This window comes from Mastigoproctus giganteus, chromosome 5, assembly GCF_048544385.1.
Source record: "Mastigoproctus giganteus isolate SK-2022 chromosome 5, ASM4854438v1, whole genome shotgun sequence".
NCBI lineage: Eukaryota > Metazoa > Arthropoda > Arachnida > Uropygi > Thelyphonidae > Mastigoproctus > Mastigoproctus giganteus.
Genome location: NC_143579.1, coordinates 223,461,378 through 223,480,365, shown reverse-complemented (window position 1 = coordinate 223,480,365; position 18,988 = coordinate 223,461,378). Strand labels below are relative to the sequence as shown.

At 32.9% G+C, this 18,988-nt stretch overlaps 1 protein-coding gene across 1 annotated transcript in view; it reads right to left on the bottom strand.

Annotated features, from left to right (window-relative positions):
* The window catches only part of LOC150086154 (uncharacterized), a 58,628-nt gene extending 40,832 nt beyond the window's left edge, over positions 1–17,796 (bottom strand). Inside the window, exon 1 of the mRNA XM_090373747.1 lies at positions 17,580–17,796. The gene's annotated coding sequence lies outside the window, so the exon portion shown is untranslated. The remainder of the gene's footprint in view (positions 1–17,579) is intronic.
* Positions 17,797–18,988: the final 1,192 nt, after the last annotated feature.

Sequence of the window (18,988 nt, the reverse complement as noted above, 5' to 3'; positions counted from 1 at the left end):
TAAACTAAAGCTTCACGTGGTGGCAACACTGACTTTGGTCATTTGTTTCTTCAGCTTCACAGCTCCATGCAGCAGTGTTTGTTTATTAGTGTGAGCTCAGTTTATTTTTGAGGTTATCTTATCAATCTTGTGTTGAAAAGTGAGTAAAATGTCTTCATGCAAATATTTGAACAATCTGAACTTATTTTATTATATTTGTGGAGGTTATGTAGTCTCAAGCAAAGACAAGATATTACAGAATTTGTTAAAAATGTATATTGTGCTTATTCTTGAGTAAAACTCTGTGAACAAGTTAAACAAATAACCTGCTGATTCCACGCCCATATAAAGTTTGCCAAATCTGTTGAAGAATTGAAATTGTGGAAAAATGGCAAAAAGAAGGCTATGCCATTTCTAATTCCCATGATTTGGCAGGAGCCTACAAACCACTGTGATGACTGTTACTTTTGCTTAGTTAATGTAGAGGGATACAATGCAAAGAGTAGGAAGGGAATTGCATATTCTAACATTCCATCTTCCATTCGACCAGTTCCACACAGAGATAATCTGCCGATTCCATGTCCTCCACTTATATTGGAGAATGTAGCAGCAAAGAGTGCTGAAAGTGAAGCTTCTAAGATGAAACTGAAGTCTACATACCTGAAGACATTCAGTCCAGCTCGCAAATGTTGATCAATAATCAACAGTTGAGGGCTGGACTGAATGATCTACTAAGACACTTAAATTTACCAGAGCAGAGCTCCTGGTTCTAGACTTCAGTAAAAAAATCTTCTAGAACATGGGATGTTTTTCTCATAGTAGAAACACAGAGAACAAGACCAAGTCCTCTACTTTTCTGAGGACAATTTTATTTATTTTTTTTGAAGTAATATAAATGACTTAATGAACTATTTAGGAATTACACAGCGGAGACTTTTTATTAACTCATCAAAGAGAAGTGTCAAAGGTGTGTTGCTCCACAATGGAAATAAATATGGGTCAATTCCAGTAGCTCATTCTCTGCATCTTAAAGAAACATGTGAGAGCTTGAAGAAGTTGTTGACAAATATTAAGTATGAAGAACATGATTGATTGGTCTGTGCTGATTTTAAAGTGATAGGCATGTTACTTGGACAGCAATCTGGCTACACAAAAATGCCTTGCTTTTTGTGTGAGTGGGTCAGTCAGGCAAGGAGTGAACAATGGGATGTCAAGATCTGGCCAAAGAGGGGCAGTTTCTTGCTTGGATAAAAGAACACACTTCATAAATCACAGGTAGTCCCAAAAACTGATGGTCCTCGTTCAACCCTTGCCAATCAAACAGTTTGTGAAAGCTTTACCTCGGGAAGGTCCCTGCTTCAAATACCTTTGTACTAAATTCCCATCCAAGAGAAGATCACCCAAAAGAAGCTAAAACAAGGTATTTTGTTGACCTCAAATTCGCAAACTGATGAGGGACCAAGATTTTAAGGGAACTATGAATAAAAAAGAAAAACGGGCATGGATTAGCTTCATGTCTATCGTTGAGAACTTCTTAGGGAACAGCAAGAATCCAAACTACAAGAATATAGTTGAAAATAGGTTGACAACCTTCAAGAAGTTGGCCGTCAAGATACATTTTTTTTTAACTCCCACATCAATTACTTCCCAGAAAATCTAGGAAGTGTTAGTAAAGGATAGGATGAGAGGTTTCAGCAGGACATTAAAGATATGGCAGTGAGGTACCGGGGAGGTGGAATATCAAATAGCTGACTGCTACTGAATGCTGAGGAGGGGGGGGGGATGTAAAGTAGAAGGATATGCCGGAAAATCAAATAATTGAAAATTTGACCCATCATAGATCAGTTTTTAAAATGAGAGATGAGTATTTAGTTTACTTTTTACAACACTGCCCTTTTTAATAGTGTTTTCACAACATGTATTTTAATATAAATGTCTGGTAAAAGTAGTATTTTGTTATAATTTCAGTGCACAAATTCTGCCAAATTAATAAAAACTTGTGAAAAATCAAATTTTCTTTCATGATTTTTGAAGAAACCTGATTGAAACCAGAAGTCATTTTTTAAAATTAGCATTACAATATGATTCAGAAGAAACACCCTTTTCTGAGAAAACAGTGCATTTTTCCAAAATGCAGAGTAGTGGTGGGTCCAAACTCACTAATCATGCTATAGAAATTATCCTGTGAAGTATGACCTTATGCAGAATAGTGTAATCAGATCAAGAGTATTACTCTCTCATTGCCTCTCTATAACATGCTACTCTATTGAAAACAGTCATCCAAAACTCTTGCTAGTATTTGAGTGACCAACTCACAAGGTCCAATATATGGAAAGATAAAATCCCCCATTATAAGTCATTCTGATATACTGGCCCACTCTCTGTACAGTTATTCATTGTACTCATCAGAGTCATTACACCTGTAACACACTCCTACTTTCATTTTTGTTTTACTAGTGCTTATGTCACACAAAACTGACTCAGCATTGCACTGGCCACCCATGTCAATGGATGCACTGCCTTAGATTTTAGATGCTTCTTAACTAAGGGCATAACCCATCCTATTCTGGTTGTCCTTTCTGGGTGACACCATGTCTCTGATATCCCAACAATATTTTATGTCTTGACCAGCACTTAAATTCATCAAATTTATCAACTATGCTCCTAGCAATGGTGTACATTGGTGCCCCTGGCCTTACTCTTAGTTATCCTGACACAGCACAAGTATTTACTTGTTCCATGACGACTTCCAGCAGTCCTTGAAATCCCCAGTACCTTGCTTTCTGGGCTTCTGCTGGTTCCAAGAGAAGCAGTACAACAATCACTTTCACTTCTACCTGCTACTACTCTTAATCTATTAGTTTGTGTGTATCCCCCCCCTATGCTAGCAGTTTTCCTGACCCAACTAACACTGCCTTAATAGCATCGGCAAATATTCTTGCACCCTTTTATTTAATTAAGGTTTGCTAAAGTTCAAATGCTAAATAAGGTTTGATAAAGTTCAAAGTGGAATCAGATAATCACTTTTTAGCAATGGAGAAAGTATGAGTGATTTGGGAAATAACTTTTTCCTTTTTTTGGTAGATTCAGAAAAAGTCAGCTTCCCTGCATATTTTAGCCATTCTAATACTGCTACAAATTTAATCAAATGTAGACAGTTCCTCCTAAATCTTACTCTCTTTTTTGAAGTAAGCAGAAGCTACATTTTCTGTTGCAAAAAGGGCTATTGCATTGCTATTTCATAATGTTGTTCTTCATTTCTCCTAGCACATAAAAATATTTCTTGAATCATGAATTAATTAATTTAGTAGGAGTACTGAGGAAACTTCTAGGTTTGTGTAAATTGTAAATTAACTTTTCTTCTTTATTTTTCTCACCAACAGGTTTTTTCCCTTTGAAATGCTGTTGCTATTTCTTTCATTACCATATGATATCCAGCCTCATCTTCTAGCCACATTCTTATATCCTTTAAATATCCTTTTAACTTGTGTTGTGTAACCAATTTTGACAATCTTCCATTCCTTCTAAATAAATAAGAATATTGTCATTGTTCAATAGCTTTTTCTTGAATAAAGCACAGAGTACATTAGATATTGTACTCTGCTTTATTTCATTCCAGCTTACAGCCCAGCTGTAAATAACATTTTTATTAATGGAATACATAATATAAAAAACTCCTCTGACCTCTGGTTGTCCCGGAGTATAAACAGAAATTTCATCTAAAACTTGAAATGAAACACTTTTATTAACACTTTATATAAATGAAACACTTTTTTTTACACATGTAAGTTTTAGTAAATTGATTTTATTTTACTGGAACATGCAAGTGTACATATATCACTTAGGCACCTTACCAAATCTAAAATCATTAGAAACATCTCTGTTTTTCATTTTCAAGATGACAACTGTGATGTAAATAAAAAAAAAATTTTAAAAATCGAGATAAATTAAACAATGTTGTGGATATAATCATGCTTAAATGTAGATTAAAACCATATATGTTTTACTACTTGGTAGTTTCTAAACCAGAGAAATCATAAAATCAGTTAAAGTTATGTCATGAAATATCAAACTCTAATTTACACAAGATTCAATTCTAGTGAAATTTCATCTAATTATAATCAAAGTATAAAAATTGGTATCTACATGGAATGCTTGGTGCCAGAGCTTGTGTATGACTTCCATCTCCAATAGTTGCAGGTTGAGGATGTAAAATGGGAAGCTAATGTAACTTAAAGGCTTCCAAGCAAGTTTACCAAAACTTGGCCAAAGACCTGAGAAAGAAATTCAAGAGTCGGATGTACTGAGAACTAGGTATTCCCTCAGTGTAGTAATGAACTATTAGAAACTAATGAAACTCAAGGCTGCCAGCTGTGATATCACTGAAGTGACCACACACAAAAACACCAGTTTGACCACCACAGTCCCAGTGATCTGGCAGGCACCACATTTATACCAATTTAGCTCAGGGCAACAATTGTACTACATATGGGAAACAGCAACCCCAGAGCAACGTATCAACTCTGTGGTACTACACTGACAGTGGTAGAGAATGAAAGGGACCTGGGGGTGGTTGTGCAGGCAGATATGAAGTTTTCTGAGCAGTGCAGACGGGCTGCAAGAGTAGCTCATGGTGTATTGTCGATGATATATAGGAATTTTTCTAGCAGGGATAAGGAGGTGATTATTCCCTTGTATAAGGCAATGGTCAGGCCACACCTAGAGTACTGTATACAGGTCTGGAGGCCTCATTTCAAGAAGGATGTAGAGATGCTGGAATGAGTACAGAGAAGGGCAACAAAATTGGTGAATGGAACAATGGGGTGCTCTTACGAAGAAAGGCTTAAGTTTTGCAAATTACAGTGTCTGGAGACTAGGCACCAGCGAGGTGATCTGATAGAGGTGTATAAAGCCTTGAATGGTTTAAGCATGCTCAATGCTGATGGGATTCTTCCTCTTGCTCAGAATAATCACCTGAGAGGGCATAAATTCAAATTTAGGAAAGACAGATGTAGGATAGACGTGAGGAAATTTGCCTTTAGCCAATGGGTGGTTGGTTGGTGGAACAGACTTCCATCCCTTGTCGTGGAGGTTGATAGCCTGAATAAGTTTAAGGCTCAGCTGGACAGGTATTTCAAACGAACAGAGGGGTGAAGTGGAAGTGGTTATTCTTTATTTATTTATTTATTATTTTTTTTTTTTGGCTGATGCTGCATAAGCTTGCTTTCTTGCATCAAATGCCTCTACTAATGCTAATTGAGAATAACACAGAATGACACATAAAATAAAATGCAGTTTTACAATGAGTTAAACAGAAGGAAAGTAAACCCAAACAATGAAACCTGTCGACTATTCTGTATCATGGCACAGTTCCCTTTACTCATGCTTAGTAGCCACTAGTCTATTGACTAAATTTCTTAAAAAAAGAGTAAGTGAGGTCATTAATAATTTAATGGTACCCTAAATTACCATCATTTATGGTTCCTAGAAAAGCAGTATAAATTAAATACTAATTCACAGAAAAAAAAAAAAAAAAAAAAAGTTTGGTTTTATTATGAAAGTAATACTTAAAAATGATCAAGAAATACAATGCAATATTTGTGGAATGAAACTGTCTAATACTTGTGGTTGGTCTGATATTAACGATCAAGCAACTGTTAAACTTTGTACAATCCTACCTACTATCAAGAGCGCTTGCAACTCCAAATATATTAGTCAATATTAGATTACCAAATTAAATTAACACCTTTTCTTTACTACTTGGACATCTGATGCTAACTGATTATAATATACCAATTTCACTGTGACAATTGATTTATCAATTAAGAATTAATGTTGCAGATATATTAGTTATTTTTTAGTTAAGATGCAGATTTTAGTATCAATAACTAATTTTCAAGAATTTTTAACTTTTTTCCCCTCTCTTTTATGGGTACTTGATTTTTCACTTTCAAAACTAGAAATCTCAAAACACTGCAACATTAAAATCAACCATCCCAGTTTGGATTACAGAAAATTGGGTCATTTTAGAGATTACTAAAATTTGACCAAGCGGGAAAAAATCCTAGAACAAGGTGTGCAGTAGTTGGGTATTGTCTTAGTGTATTAAACTGATGAATTTTAATTTACTTAAATAAATGTAAGGACCATGAAACATAGGAATACATGTATGGACGAGGTTAATTGTTGAAAATACCAATTTGCTAAATCGCAACCAAGCAATTTAGATTACAAATAAAATATTGCAATACTCTTACAAATTTGGCTTCTGAGTTGATAATTACGGTAAGTTTTGGGTCTTCTGTCTTTTCCTGATATGTTCAGATTGGACTTTTGTCTATTATTTTCCTGGACAGGCGTCTACATGTTCTTCTTTCTTGCTTCAACCATAGTCCAAGTAATCTACATTGGTTTTCTGGAAAGAACTTTTTTCCTTAACCTCTTTACAGATGCCACTTTTTTAATTTTTTTTTAAATCTGGAAATAAAATCAAATCCTCCCATGTAACTTTCCCCATCAATATTCTCTAATTGGTTATAGAATATTTTCTGTTTTCATTTCAATGTACTACGGATTATGACACATTAAATTTTTGTTTGGCATTTAACAGACCTCAGATAAGCAAAAGTGTCAACTTTTCTTCTAGGAAACTCCCATTCACTGTGACATTTAAGAAGATGGGCTGCAGTATGATTGTCAAGATACATTTTTGAACTCCCACATTGACTACTTCCCCGAAAATGTAGTAAGTGTTAGTGTAGAACAGGGTGAGAAGTTTCACCAGGACATTAAAGTCATGGAGATCAGATGGCTGATTAGATGTGGTATCTGTGAGATACCAGCAACAGGTGTCTATCTTGCCATAATGCTTTGATTTTGCTGGCAAAAATGCAAACAGCTCAGAAAAATACATTCGTGTATTTTGAAAAATCTAAAAAATTTGTGATAAAAACTTTTATTATACTACTCTGCATTTTGAAAAAATTCACTGATCTTTTCTCAGAAAAGGGTATTTTTGAATCAATTTCTAATGCTGATTTCAAAAACGACTTCTATTTGTTTCCACACCTCAGGTTTCTTAAAAAATCACAAAAGAAAATTTGATTTTTAACAATTTTTTATTAATTTTGGCAGAATTTGTGCATTTTTATATTTAAATACATGTTGAAACTATTAAAAAGGGCCGTGTGGTAAAAAGTCCACTAAACACTCATCTCTCATTTTAAAAACTCATCTATGATGGGTCAAATTTTCATTTCTTTGATTTTCTTGCAAATCCTTCTACTTTACAGTCCCTCTTCAGCATCCAACAGTAGTCAGCCATCTGTTATTCCACCTGCCCGGTACCTGATCTCCATGACTTTAATGTCCTGGTGAAACTTCTCACACTGGTCTACACTAACACTTACTAGATTTTCGGGGAAGTAGTCAATGTGGGAGTTCAAAAATGTATCTTGACAATCATACTGCAGCCCATCTTCTTGAAGTTTGCCAACATATTTTCAACTATATTTTTGTAGTTTGTATCCTTGTTGTTCCCTAAGAAGCTCTCAATAACAGACAAAGCTAATCCATGCTTGATTTTCTCTTTTATTCAGTTCCTTCAAAATCTCAGTCCCTCATCAGTTTGAGAATTTAGGTCCAACAAATATACTTTGTTTTAGCTTCTCTTGGGTGATCGATGGGAATTTAGTACAAAGGTAGTTGAAGCAGGGACCTTCTGAGGTAAAGCTTTCACAAACTGTTTCATCAAACTCACTTTGATGGGCAAGGGTTGAACAAGACTACCAATTTTGGGGGTCTACCTGTGGTTTATGAACTATGTCCTTTGATTCAAGAAACAAATTGCACCTCTTTCACCAGACCTGGATATCCCAGTACTTACTCCTTGCCTTGAATGTCCCACTCACACAAAAAGCAAGGCATTTTTTTTGTAGTCAATTGCTGTCCAAGTAACATACTATCACTTTAAAGTCAGCACACACAAATCAATCATGTTCTTCATACTTAATATTTGTCAGAATTTTCACATGCTTCTTTCAAATGCATGGAGTGAGCTATTGGAATTGACCCATATTTATTTAAATTGTGGAGCAACACCTTTGAGACTACTTTTTGATGAGTCAACAAAGTCTCTGCTGCGTAGGATTGTAACTAATTACTAAATAGTTCATTAAGTTATTTATATTACTGCAAAAAATCCACAGAATCATCCTCAAGACAGAGGAGGATTAGTTCTTGTTCTCTGTGTCTCTATTATGAGAAAAACATCAAGTGCCAGAATATTTTTTTACTTATGGAGTTCTGCAGATTCCTTTGCTAAATTTAAATCTCTTACCAGATCATTATGAGTTCATGCTGTAAAAACAAATGAGGGCTGGACTCAATGTCTCCAGGTGTGTAGACTGCAATTTCATCTTCAGAAGCATCACATTCAGCACTCTATGCTGCTACATTCTCCAATGTAAGTGGAGGGCAAGGAATCGGCAGGCTATCTCCATGTGGAACTGGTCTAATGGCAGATGGAATATTAGGATACACAATGCCCTTCTTACTCTTTGCATTATATCCCTCTACATTAACTTCTTTTTTTTTTGTTAGTTGTTGGTGCATCGGCTTCTGTGGCCATATTGTACCTCCCAAGGTACTGTGATCCAAGCCCGAGACGGGATTCGAACCCACGACCTTTGGGTTGCCAGGCAGGCACTCTCTTGCCAAATCATGGGAATTGCAAATGGCATAGCCTTCTTTTTACCATTTTTCCACAATCTCAATGCTTCAAACAGGTTTGGCAGATTTATATGGAGCCCATTGTTTATCTTTTCATCAAGTTTCTCTCCAAAATAAGCACAATACACATTTTTTTACAAATTCTGTAATATCTTATCTTTGCTTAACTACATAACTTCTAGAAATATAACAAAATCAGTTTGGATTGTTCAAACACTGCATGAAGACATTTTACTCACTTTTCAACGCAAAATTGACACGAAAACTTCAAAATAAACCGAGCTCACTCTGATAAAGATTGCTACATAAGAGTTCTCAAGGTCAAGAAACAAATGACTGAAGTCAGTGTTGCCAACACATGAAGCTTTAATTTACATATTCCCAGCATTTACTCCTAACTTAATATATTCAAGAATACAACTCATGACATGAACTTAAGTGATTTATTAAAAAAATGATATGTGATAGAAAAAAATTAATACCATTTCTGAAATCAGCATAAAAAACAGTTAAAATCAGCTATTAGTTTTCCAACATCAAAAACCATGCCAGGAAGGTATTATTTGGTTCTCTCATTTGTTATTTTTAATTGAGTTTAGCAAACCATAATTAAGAGATCATTTTCAATTCAGTAAAAATGCTAAAACTCATTTTTTATAATTAAAACAAAATAGGGGGTGTAATAGAAGCTACATAAGTGTACTTATTACAATTGAGAATGAGAGTGGATGAAGGTTAAATGGATAGAGGTACACATCTCTAAAGTGTACTCCCTCCTTTATGTTTTTAAGAAATGTTTTAATGGCTCCTGATATAAAATGATTATTTATTCTTTATATCAGGAGCCACAAGAATATTTTTTATGAACAGAAAGGAGGGTGTGCACTTTAAACAAGTTCACTCCCTCCATTTTCCTTAAACAGATGAAGGTACTCCATCTGCTTAAGGAAAAAAATTCTTTCAGAAAACCAGTACAGGACCATGGTTGAAGCAAGAAAGAGAACATTCAGAAGCCCCTTTATTTTACTGGATGCAGTAAAATAATATATGGAATATCCAGTGCAAACAGATCAGGAGAAGAATCAAAACCAACTATAACTATCAACTAAGAAGCCAAATTCTAACAGTATTAACTTAATACATCAATAACACAAATCATGACATCAATTTAAGTGATTTGTGAAAATATGGTACATGATTACAGTACTTGATTTGTAACCTGAATTCTTTTGTTGGGAGTTTAGCAACTTAGCAGTTTCACCAGTTTACTTTGCCTACACACATACTGCTACAATTTGGCCCATACTTTGATTTAAGTAAATTTTAAATTCATTACTGCATTAACAGAATACCTAGCACCAACCCTTGTTTTAGAATTTCTTCCCATTTGTCAGGTTTTGCTAATCTCCCAACTGGGAGCCTTGAGACACATTAGCTTTTAGTATTTCATTACTACAGTAAGGGATTATCTAGATCCAAGCACACTTGGTTCTAGGATTTCTTCCCTGTTGATCAGATTAGGTAATCTTGCACCTAGGAGCCTTGAGTAACATTAGCTTCCTGCTTGAACTCTTTATTCTGTAACTACTGGAGATGGAAATCACACACATGCTCTAGTGCCAAGCATTCCATGTAAGCATCAATTTTTGTACCTTACTTCATAACTAGTTTAAAAGTTTTTACTTTGATTATAACTACATAAAATTTCACTAGAAACTGAATCTTGTTAAATTAAAGTTGGGTATGTCATGATATAACTTTAACTGATTATTGGGTTTCTCTGGTTTTGGAATTATCAAGTAGCAAAACAGTTATAATCTACACTGCATAATTATATCCGCAATGTTGTTCAATTTATCTTGATTTCTTTTGTTTAAATTACAGTTGCCTTGCACACAAAACACAAAAAATGTTTCGAAATGTTGAATAACTGAAAATAGGTCTACTGATTTTAGATTGATAGGATGCTAAGTGATATGTACACTTGCATATTCCATTAAAAATGAAATTAATTAATTGAAAATTGTGTGTAAAAGTGTTTGGTTTCATTAATTTTCAACATTTTTATGTTAATTTTTAATACTAGCTATTGTCTTTCTCTTCACTGTCAGAATCTCCACAAAACTACAATTTTCCAATTGTTTTCTATAATATAAATGTTTATTGCTGAATATGACTCCCTGATCATAGGCTGCATGAGGACTAAAAAGTATTGGGATTTAAGAACAGATATTTAACATTGCCATTATCACTTGATAAAAATTTCAGTGGAAGGATGTGCATTACCTAACAACAGCAGTGCCTTAATGCTTTCATTTGCATTTAATTTTTCATTGTCAAACTAGTTTACTCCTTTTACAAAATGATGTGAAGCTATTCCAAAATAAAGTTTGGAAATGCACCATTAAATTCTCATTTAAAAATAATCCCCATTCTGTATTAAAAAAAAAAATACACACAGGATGTCCCATAAGTTTGCTATCACAGGAGAATTTGGTTATTTAACAAAATACCAAAAAGCAAAAAAAAAAAAAAAAAAAAAAAATTACAAGTCATTCATTTCCACCAATCTGAAGTGTTGAAATTTTTTACCTAGGACGAGCCATTATGGCACTATCCTGTTGGTATATTAATAGTAAAATGTGCCAGCGATGTTACTGCTTTGACATGGTGGCAGAGGGAGTCACATTTCCACAATAAGGAGAAGCAGTACAACAGAAAAGACAAAAGGTGAATGAAATCAAAGTATTTTATTGAACTCATATGGAAATAATGTTTCAATATGACCAACAGTGGCAAGCACTACAAAGTTTTTTTTTGCTGAATTTGTATAAGTTTGCTTTCTTGCATCGTATGCCACTACTAATGCTAAGTCAATGAAACTATCCACATGTAAGTATTAGTGATGTTTTACAGTACATGTAAATAAATTTTTACAGCTTTCTTCTGCAAACCATTTAGCTGCTTGTTTAGATTTAATACATTTATTCATTGCTTGACATAAGCTTGTTAACTGATGCTACCTGTTTTCAGATTATGGAACCAAATAAGAATTATTCACAAAAAAGAAACAGTTCTGAATGGTCACAATAGTACCTTACAGTTCCCTTCTTGGTGATATTATAAAATTAAAAATGATATTAGCAATTGTAGGTTGACTTATGTTGTTTTTCAGTTTGTTGATGCATCAGTAACTGTGGCTATAATGCACTGATGTCTATCTAATATATCTTAAGTTGACTTATGGATAAACAAAGTCATTTCTAAAGAGCATAAGTTCATGCTGTCACAAGAGGGACAATAACGTTCCCAGACAGCAAAGACAGAAAAACATAATGCTGAGTATCGTTATTTTCTCAAAACTTCTAAAAAATGTAATATAGCATTATCACTTTTCACGTATATTAGAAGTCCTAAACATGCATATTATTTAAAGAACATACTTATTCCCTATATGACTTTTTCTAAATTTCTATATGACTTTTTTTAATTGGAGTGATAGCTCCAATTAAAGAAGTCTTTAAGACTTTTCTTCCAGTTTCCAATGAGATTCAAACCCAGAACTCTTCAAACAAGTAGCAACTGGCAAAATTACTATATGGTCACAGAGAACTTGATTGTTTCTTTTATGATATAGCATTTCTTTATATTAAAAATTTTAAATCTTCTGAACTACAAGGTGCATACAAAAAGTTTGAACCAGCAGATTAATTACTGGAATAAGTTACCTCTCTGGGTGGTTGAAGCTGACAGCTTGGGGAAATTCAAAGGTCAATGGATAGCCACCTACATAAGGAAGAAGTCAAATTGGTAGCTTGTTTTATTTTATTATTTATTTTATTTGGCTTGTTCAGAAAAAGTCTAGGGCTTCTTTGAACTATATGAACTAATTAATATGAGAAATACATTACAATGCAATTAACATTTCTGACCTGAGAATATTTGTGCTTAAAAGCACAAATATTCTGAGATATTTGTGCAGAATAATTATATCCATATAACTGTTAACTATTTGCTTATCATTTAAATGTTCACCCTAAGTTTACAGTGAATTAAACAGCCTTCTCAATATAATACTTTCAAAAATATCAAGTAGGCCTTGAAAACAAGTCTAAATGCAGTTAGCAGCAAGCCACTGATCATTTGTATTATTTCACATAGGCACTGCAAGTCAAGTTGGGCGTAAAGTCAAGCACTGCAGAAATAAGTATAGTAAACAATCTATGATCTTAGATGATAAACAAATATTCAAGATATCACATTAAAATGCATACTTCTCATTTTTGTTAATAGACTATTTCTTTGCAAATAAGGAAATATCAATTTTTGGAAGCACTGTCATCTATCTGCTATTAAGAATTACTAATGCTACCTTTTAAATCTCTTACACATTCACAGTTATAAATAATAATAGGTATGCTGGCAAAAGGTTTGTTTCTTTTTTTCAGCTTACTAGCAAAATGTCTGTTCCTATGCTAGTATCTAAAATCAGTGATTCCTAACCTATGATGCATGTACCATTAATGGTATAGACAAGTGGTGATACGTGGGGGAGAAAATAAGCAGGAAAAAAAAAAATTATTTTTCAACAGTGTTGCTCAAAGTTAACCTGTACAAGGATTTTGACCTTTTTTTTTTTTTTTTTTTCTCTCCCCACTTCCAAAAATGCTTTTGTCATCAACTATTTCAAAATAATTTTGATGCAATTCATGGGTAGACTACTTTCCACATCTTCCACCTGTATATACTAGATTATATTCATTTTAATTCACATAACTATGCATTTTTAGATCTTACAATGAGAATTTGGGAGGAAAAGAGATATTATAAATCATTGCATTCATCCAGTCATAGCTCACAATATTTTCAAGTTATTTCCTTCATTTTTTAAAAATTTTCTGAATAGGGTTGGAATGACTCCAGATAAGAGTCTTTGCACAAGTGTCACCAGGTTAAACAAGTTTGGAAACTCCTGTTTTACACGATATAACTTTTTTTTGGCAATGGTCAAATTGAGAATACGGTGATGAAATTCTGAGTGTGTACAGAGGGAGTGAGAGAAAACAGTGACAATCCGGCTGTTATCTAATGCCAAAAAAAAAAAAAAAAAAAAAGTTTCTCTGTCAGTTTCTTTATCTATTCATATCCCATAAGAGTCAGCAAGACCAAACTTTGTACTATATCTGCTTTTGTCCAGGATAAGTTAGGACTATATTCAGATCCAAAAATCCTGATAATTCAGGGGGCTGGATTACTACAGGTGTTAGTCATCAAACAATTATTTTGATCAAGTGGTTTCTTCTACTGAAAGGTGAAGGGCTACATTTGGATTTAAAATTTTGTATCCATCCACTTCCACCAGGTACTGATGCTGCAACGCTAAGTAGTGATATCCAAGCATCGAAAATGTTTCAAAATAATAGAAACATTTAAAAAAAAATTTAATTCCAAAATAATTTAGACCTATTCAAAGCATTCATTAGTGTAATCTGTCAATGATTTACAAATCTGTCAGTGGTTAAGCAATATTGGCTCTAAGCTTCTTTTTTTCTCCTCCTAAGGCTAGTCATACATAGCCTACTAAAATGATGCTTAAACTAACAATTATAAACATTTCATAAAAACAATTATAATAAAAAGGACTGAATTGGATCACCAAGAGCTCCAACTGAATATCATATGGAAAAATACAGACTCAGTAGCAGAGAGAAGTTTGGAAGAAAGACAAAACTGTCAGTTTAAGTTATCAATCCAAATAAAGGATAAAAAATATTATCACATAGAGTGAAGTGAAATTATCCTCAAAACTACTAGATCATCAATTATTTCAACATATTTTTTGTTATAATCCATGGACTACTTTCCACATTCCTGACCTGTCATAAATCTAGATTATAACTAGATCTTAGAATGATAATTTTTTAGATCTTACAAAATTTTTAGATCTCACAATGAGAATCTGGGAGAAACAGATATTAAGCAGAAGACAACAGGCAGCAGGATAACTCTTAAAACTACAAATCTAACAAAACAGGAAAATAAAATTTGCGCTGTGGTTTTAAAATTTGTCCACTGTTCAATGAATGGGAGTCATTTTAACCCTCATGTTTTTTTGTTTTTTTTTGCACTCTAAAACCATTCTATTTTCACTCTGTGGTGAAAAAGTACCTTGGAAAGCATTGCAAGTTACTCCTGAGTGAACAGAATAGTTTCAAGAGATTTCTTGAATTTTTAATAGAGAAATCTCCATTTATTAGGGTTAAATGGCAATATACTGTATATGATTTCAAACAATTTCCAGCAGGCAAAAATAAAATGGACAGGAAGAGACTGAATTATGCCAGAGAACACACACATATATATATTAGCATTTCCTTAACAGATACACAATCATCTGTGCAATTCACAACCACCAACTTAAAAAATGACCTATTACTCTTTCAAAAGCATATTAGATCAATAAAAATAATTAATTTTAAATTCGATCTTGGATAAGTAGTACTTTAAACTCAGTAAGAAAAACGTATCATCAAATGGTATGAAAATTACCTTGCATTTCTGTGATGATATGCAAGAAAAAAAAATTTTCAAATAAATATCAAAATAAATTTTAACATATTTGCTACAAGGGATGTACACCTTAATATTTTTTTTTATGCCAGAGGCTTATCTTTCCTCTTACTGTTAGAAGGCTGATAATGATGTCATTAAATGGTGTTTTTGCTCTGTGTAATATATTAACAATCACGTCAGATTAAATGTCAAAAATATTAATAATATAACATAAAATGTTGAGACCATTTTGTTTCATACCCACAGTCAGCACAGGGACTTCATGCACACTACACAAACCATTGTCTTATGCCCTACAGTTTACTTTTCAAAATTATACTATATATCAGTATAGTAAAATCTGTTTCCTGAGATAAAAAAAATTCTGTAATACAGAATTTCTTCAGATATACATAATGCAGATTTGCTTGATAGCCCGAATCTCGCTTTCATCCTACTGCCAGATGTTTTCTAGTGTCCAAAATAAGAAACAAAAAAAAAAAAAAAAAAATCATATACATGCATCTGATTCCTGATAGTTATAAAGTTATCACTGCTTGAATTTCAAAAAATGGCTGTGCAGGTATAGTAAAAAATAAAAAAAAAAAAAAAGCAGAATGTACCTAGTAAAATGTTTATTCATACTAGGTATGTATCTACTTATTCTTTTTCATTATTGTTATTTTTTTTACCATTGAAAATTCCATGGCCATTTTTAAAAAATTCAAATGGCCACAGCTCTGTATCCATTTGGAATCATAAACATATGATTTTTTATTTTGTATACTAAAATACATCCCAGAATTTTTTATTTTTCACACATACTCTCACATTCTGCTTAATGGTTAAAAGGGCTTCAGTCATAGAGATTATTTATTTGTAATACAAAAACAGATGTTGCTTCTTTAAGTATTTTCAAGTATGCTTTTTGTGGAAACATCCCTAAGATACCACATTAATCAGGGCACAAAACACAACCAATTTTAACTGAACTACCAGTTGTGCAGTTATCTTATTTGGGACATTTTTATTTTCAGTAAGTGTTAAACAACTTATTCTACAAAGTTTTGGACAGTCAGTAAAACACAAGTATCTTCATCCCAGCCAAATATTGAATAAGATGCCCTCAAAGACTCCTTAAAAATCAGGCACAATCTATATTTGAAGGTTAGCCAGGTTTAAAAATGTCAAAAAAATTATATATTTTTTTTTTCAAGCTCTAAATATCTGTTTTCATGAGTGGTATTCGAATAAAATCAAAAAGAAGAGATTTATTTATAGTATTAATAAATTTAAGGGTGAGAACCTCCTTTCTTCCAGGCAGTTTGACATCAAAATGCCAAAGGCCCATCACAACAGAAGCATTTCTTACGAAAAATATAAACTGTTTCAATTAGTTCAGACTGGATTAAAACTTTTTTTTCCCTTTCCTATTCCCAACAGAACTTAAAAGAAAAATCTAATATGAGATTTTTTTTCCCAAGGTAATAGAAAAAATTTCTTTCCTGAAGCAAAAACATTTCAAAATATTATTTCAGGGTGTCAAATTATTAAAATATTAAATATCGGAGACATATTTTGGCTTGTATTCCAAATAAAATTTTAATTAGGCATATACAGTTTTTAAAGCTAAACATTATTTAATTCACTTTCCTTAGAAGCAAAAAGTAATAAATGAGTGGAATAAGTAAACTAGAGATGTAAATATTTATATTAGAAAAACTAGCCACTTAAATTATTACATTATTTTATTAATAAATTATTTTACATTAATCTCCAAAAAATAATATTACTTTTAAGTGACCAATAACATTTCATTTTGAAATTACTATAAATTAAATAACTGAAAACGTTATTAAATTTTTATTAAATCTTAAATTCTATAAATATTTCAATTTCCTTCAGCATCTGAGATCGCAATATCTTATCTGTGATGTTCGGGATATTTTTATCTGGCAATTATGCTCGATTACGTATGAACTACACTTATAAAAAAGTTACGAAAAAATTAACTGTCGAACAGTTAGGTCAGGTAAGCTATTAAAGTAAAGAAAATATGATCGAAACTTGTGGCATTAAAGCTGAACACGTGTAAGAAGTAGTTTAAAACGTACATTAAGTTATTAATAAATATTTTCAAATAATTAATTTTAAAAAAAAGATCGTCAGAAGGCAAGCAAATCAAAAACCGCCATATCGTTAATTTGAAAACAAACGAGCGCACGAAGGAACAAATTAGGACCATCACTCTCAGACATAAACGTTAAATTTAAATAAATACACATCCCAAGGTTTAACACGAATTTTGCGTGTCCTACCTCTCTCAGACATGGTGGAATAGGCACGTCGGTCTGTTAGCGCCAGACACAACACAACACAGGACTGTGCCACTGGCAACACAATTTTTCCACAAATTCTGTGTCATATAGCTACACTGATCGTTTGTTACTTTATCACTGAAAAATAATGGAATTTCTCCTTTACTACAGTACTCGTCAAATGTCGAAAGTACAGTGACTGCAGGAAAAAGAATAAAATCTGCCAAGGTTTGACAGCTTAACAAGAGCAATAAGCGTCAAAGACTCTGTCTTGACGCATCCGTCGAGCAGCTGAGAAAAAACTAACCCAGACAGCCAAAAAAACCGCCGTCGCCGTTTACGATGCTCTGGATTACGCGCTACATAAACTTCACTGGTCCGCATAGATTGCATTTTATTAATCCTATACTTTGCAATAATATCACACCTATGCTATGGAAAGGACGGAAAAATTATCTGCAAAAAAAGAAATAAAATTCAGCGATTTTTTTATTAAAAAAAGAACGTGAACGTCCTTGAGCCTACTATGCACAGTCTGCAAACATGTTGTTTCAGAGTTTCACCACCACCTAGCGTCAACAAAATAAAACAGTTTGAAATAAACATAGTAAGCTCAGTCAATAGTGTTGTATACTACTCGAAGTTAATAGAATTCTTTCCTAATACGTGTCATGACTGCCTTCGTAGTTTAGATTTACCTTTTTTTTTTTTTTTTTTTATTTAGGAAGAGCTGGTAGCATGACTTATCGAAGTATTATTGGTTAATAGGCAGAGTGAAATTTTAAATGGTGATACTTAAGCGCTGTTTGTGCGGGTGATTTCAAAACTTTTCTTGAGACAAAATCACCCGGGATTACTAAATTGAAGCTGTATCTTTTAAATTAACATTGTCGGATTGGTATTATTTAAAGAGAATATTGGATTTTTTTTTTTTTTATTATTATAAAAAGGTGTTTGTGTGGGCAAGCATATAAATATAAAAGTTTGTTGAAAACAAAATAACTGAACAAAGAAAAAATATATATATTTAATACTTCACGTCCATCCTGGCCAGGGCCTGTGCTTGGAAAGCTTTCAAGCAACTATAGCTAAGAACAATTCTGGTTTATAGATCCCATTTCTTGAACATAATAAGCAAACAGCTCATAAATTAAATATTTAATAGCATGCGTGGCAATTTTTTTTTTTTTTTTTTTTTGAGAAAAAGCTTAGCTAATAGCCTTTTCCGCTCGAAATCCTCATTAATTCACATGGTAAAAGGGTAGTGTGGTAAATTGAAATATCTCACCTTCTTTAATATATTTTACAAACCAAATATAAGACATTTGCATGTTATTATTATTATTAATATTAGCCATATGGTACAAGGAAGCCTGAGGCTTATGCTGCACCAGCCAAAAAAAAAAAAA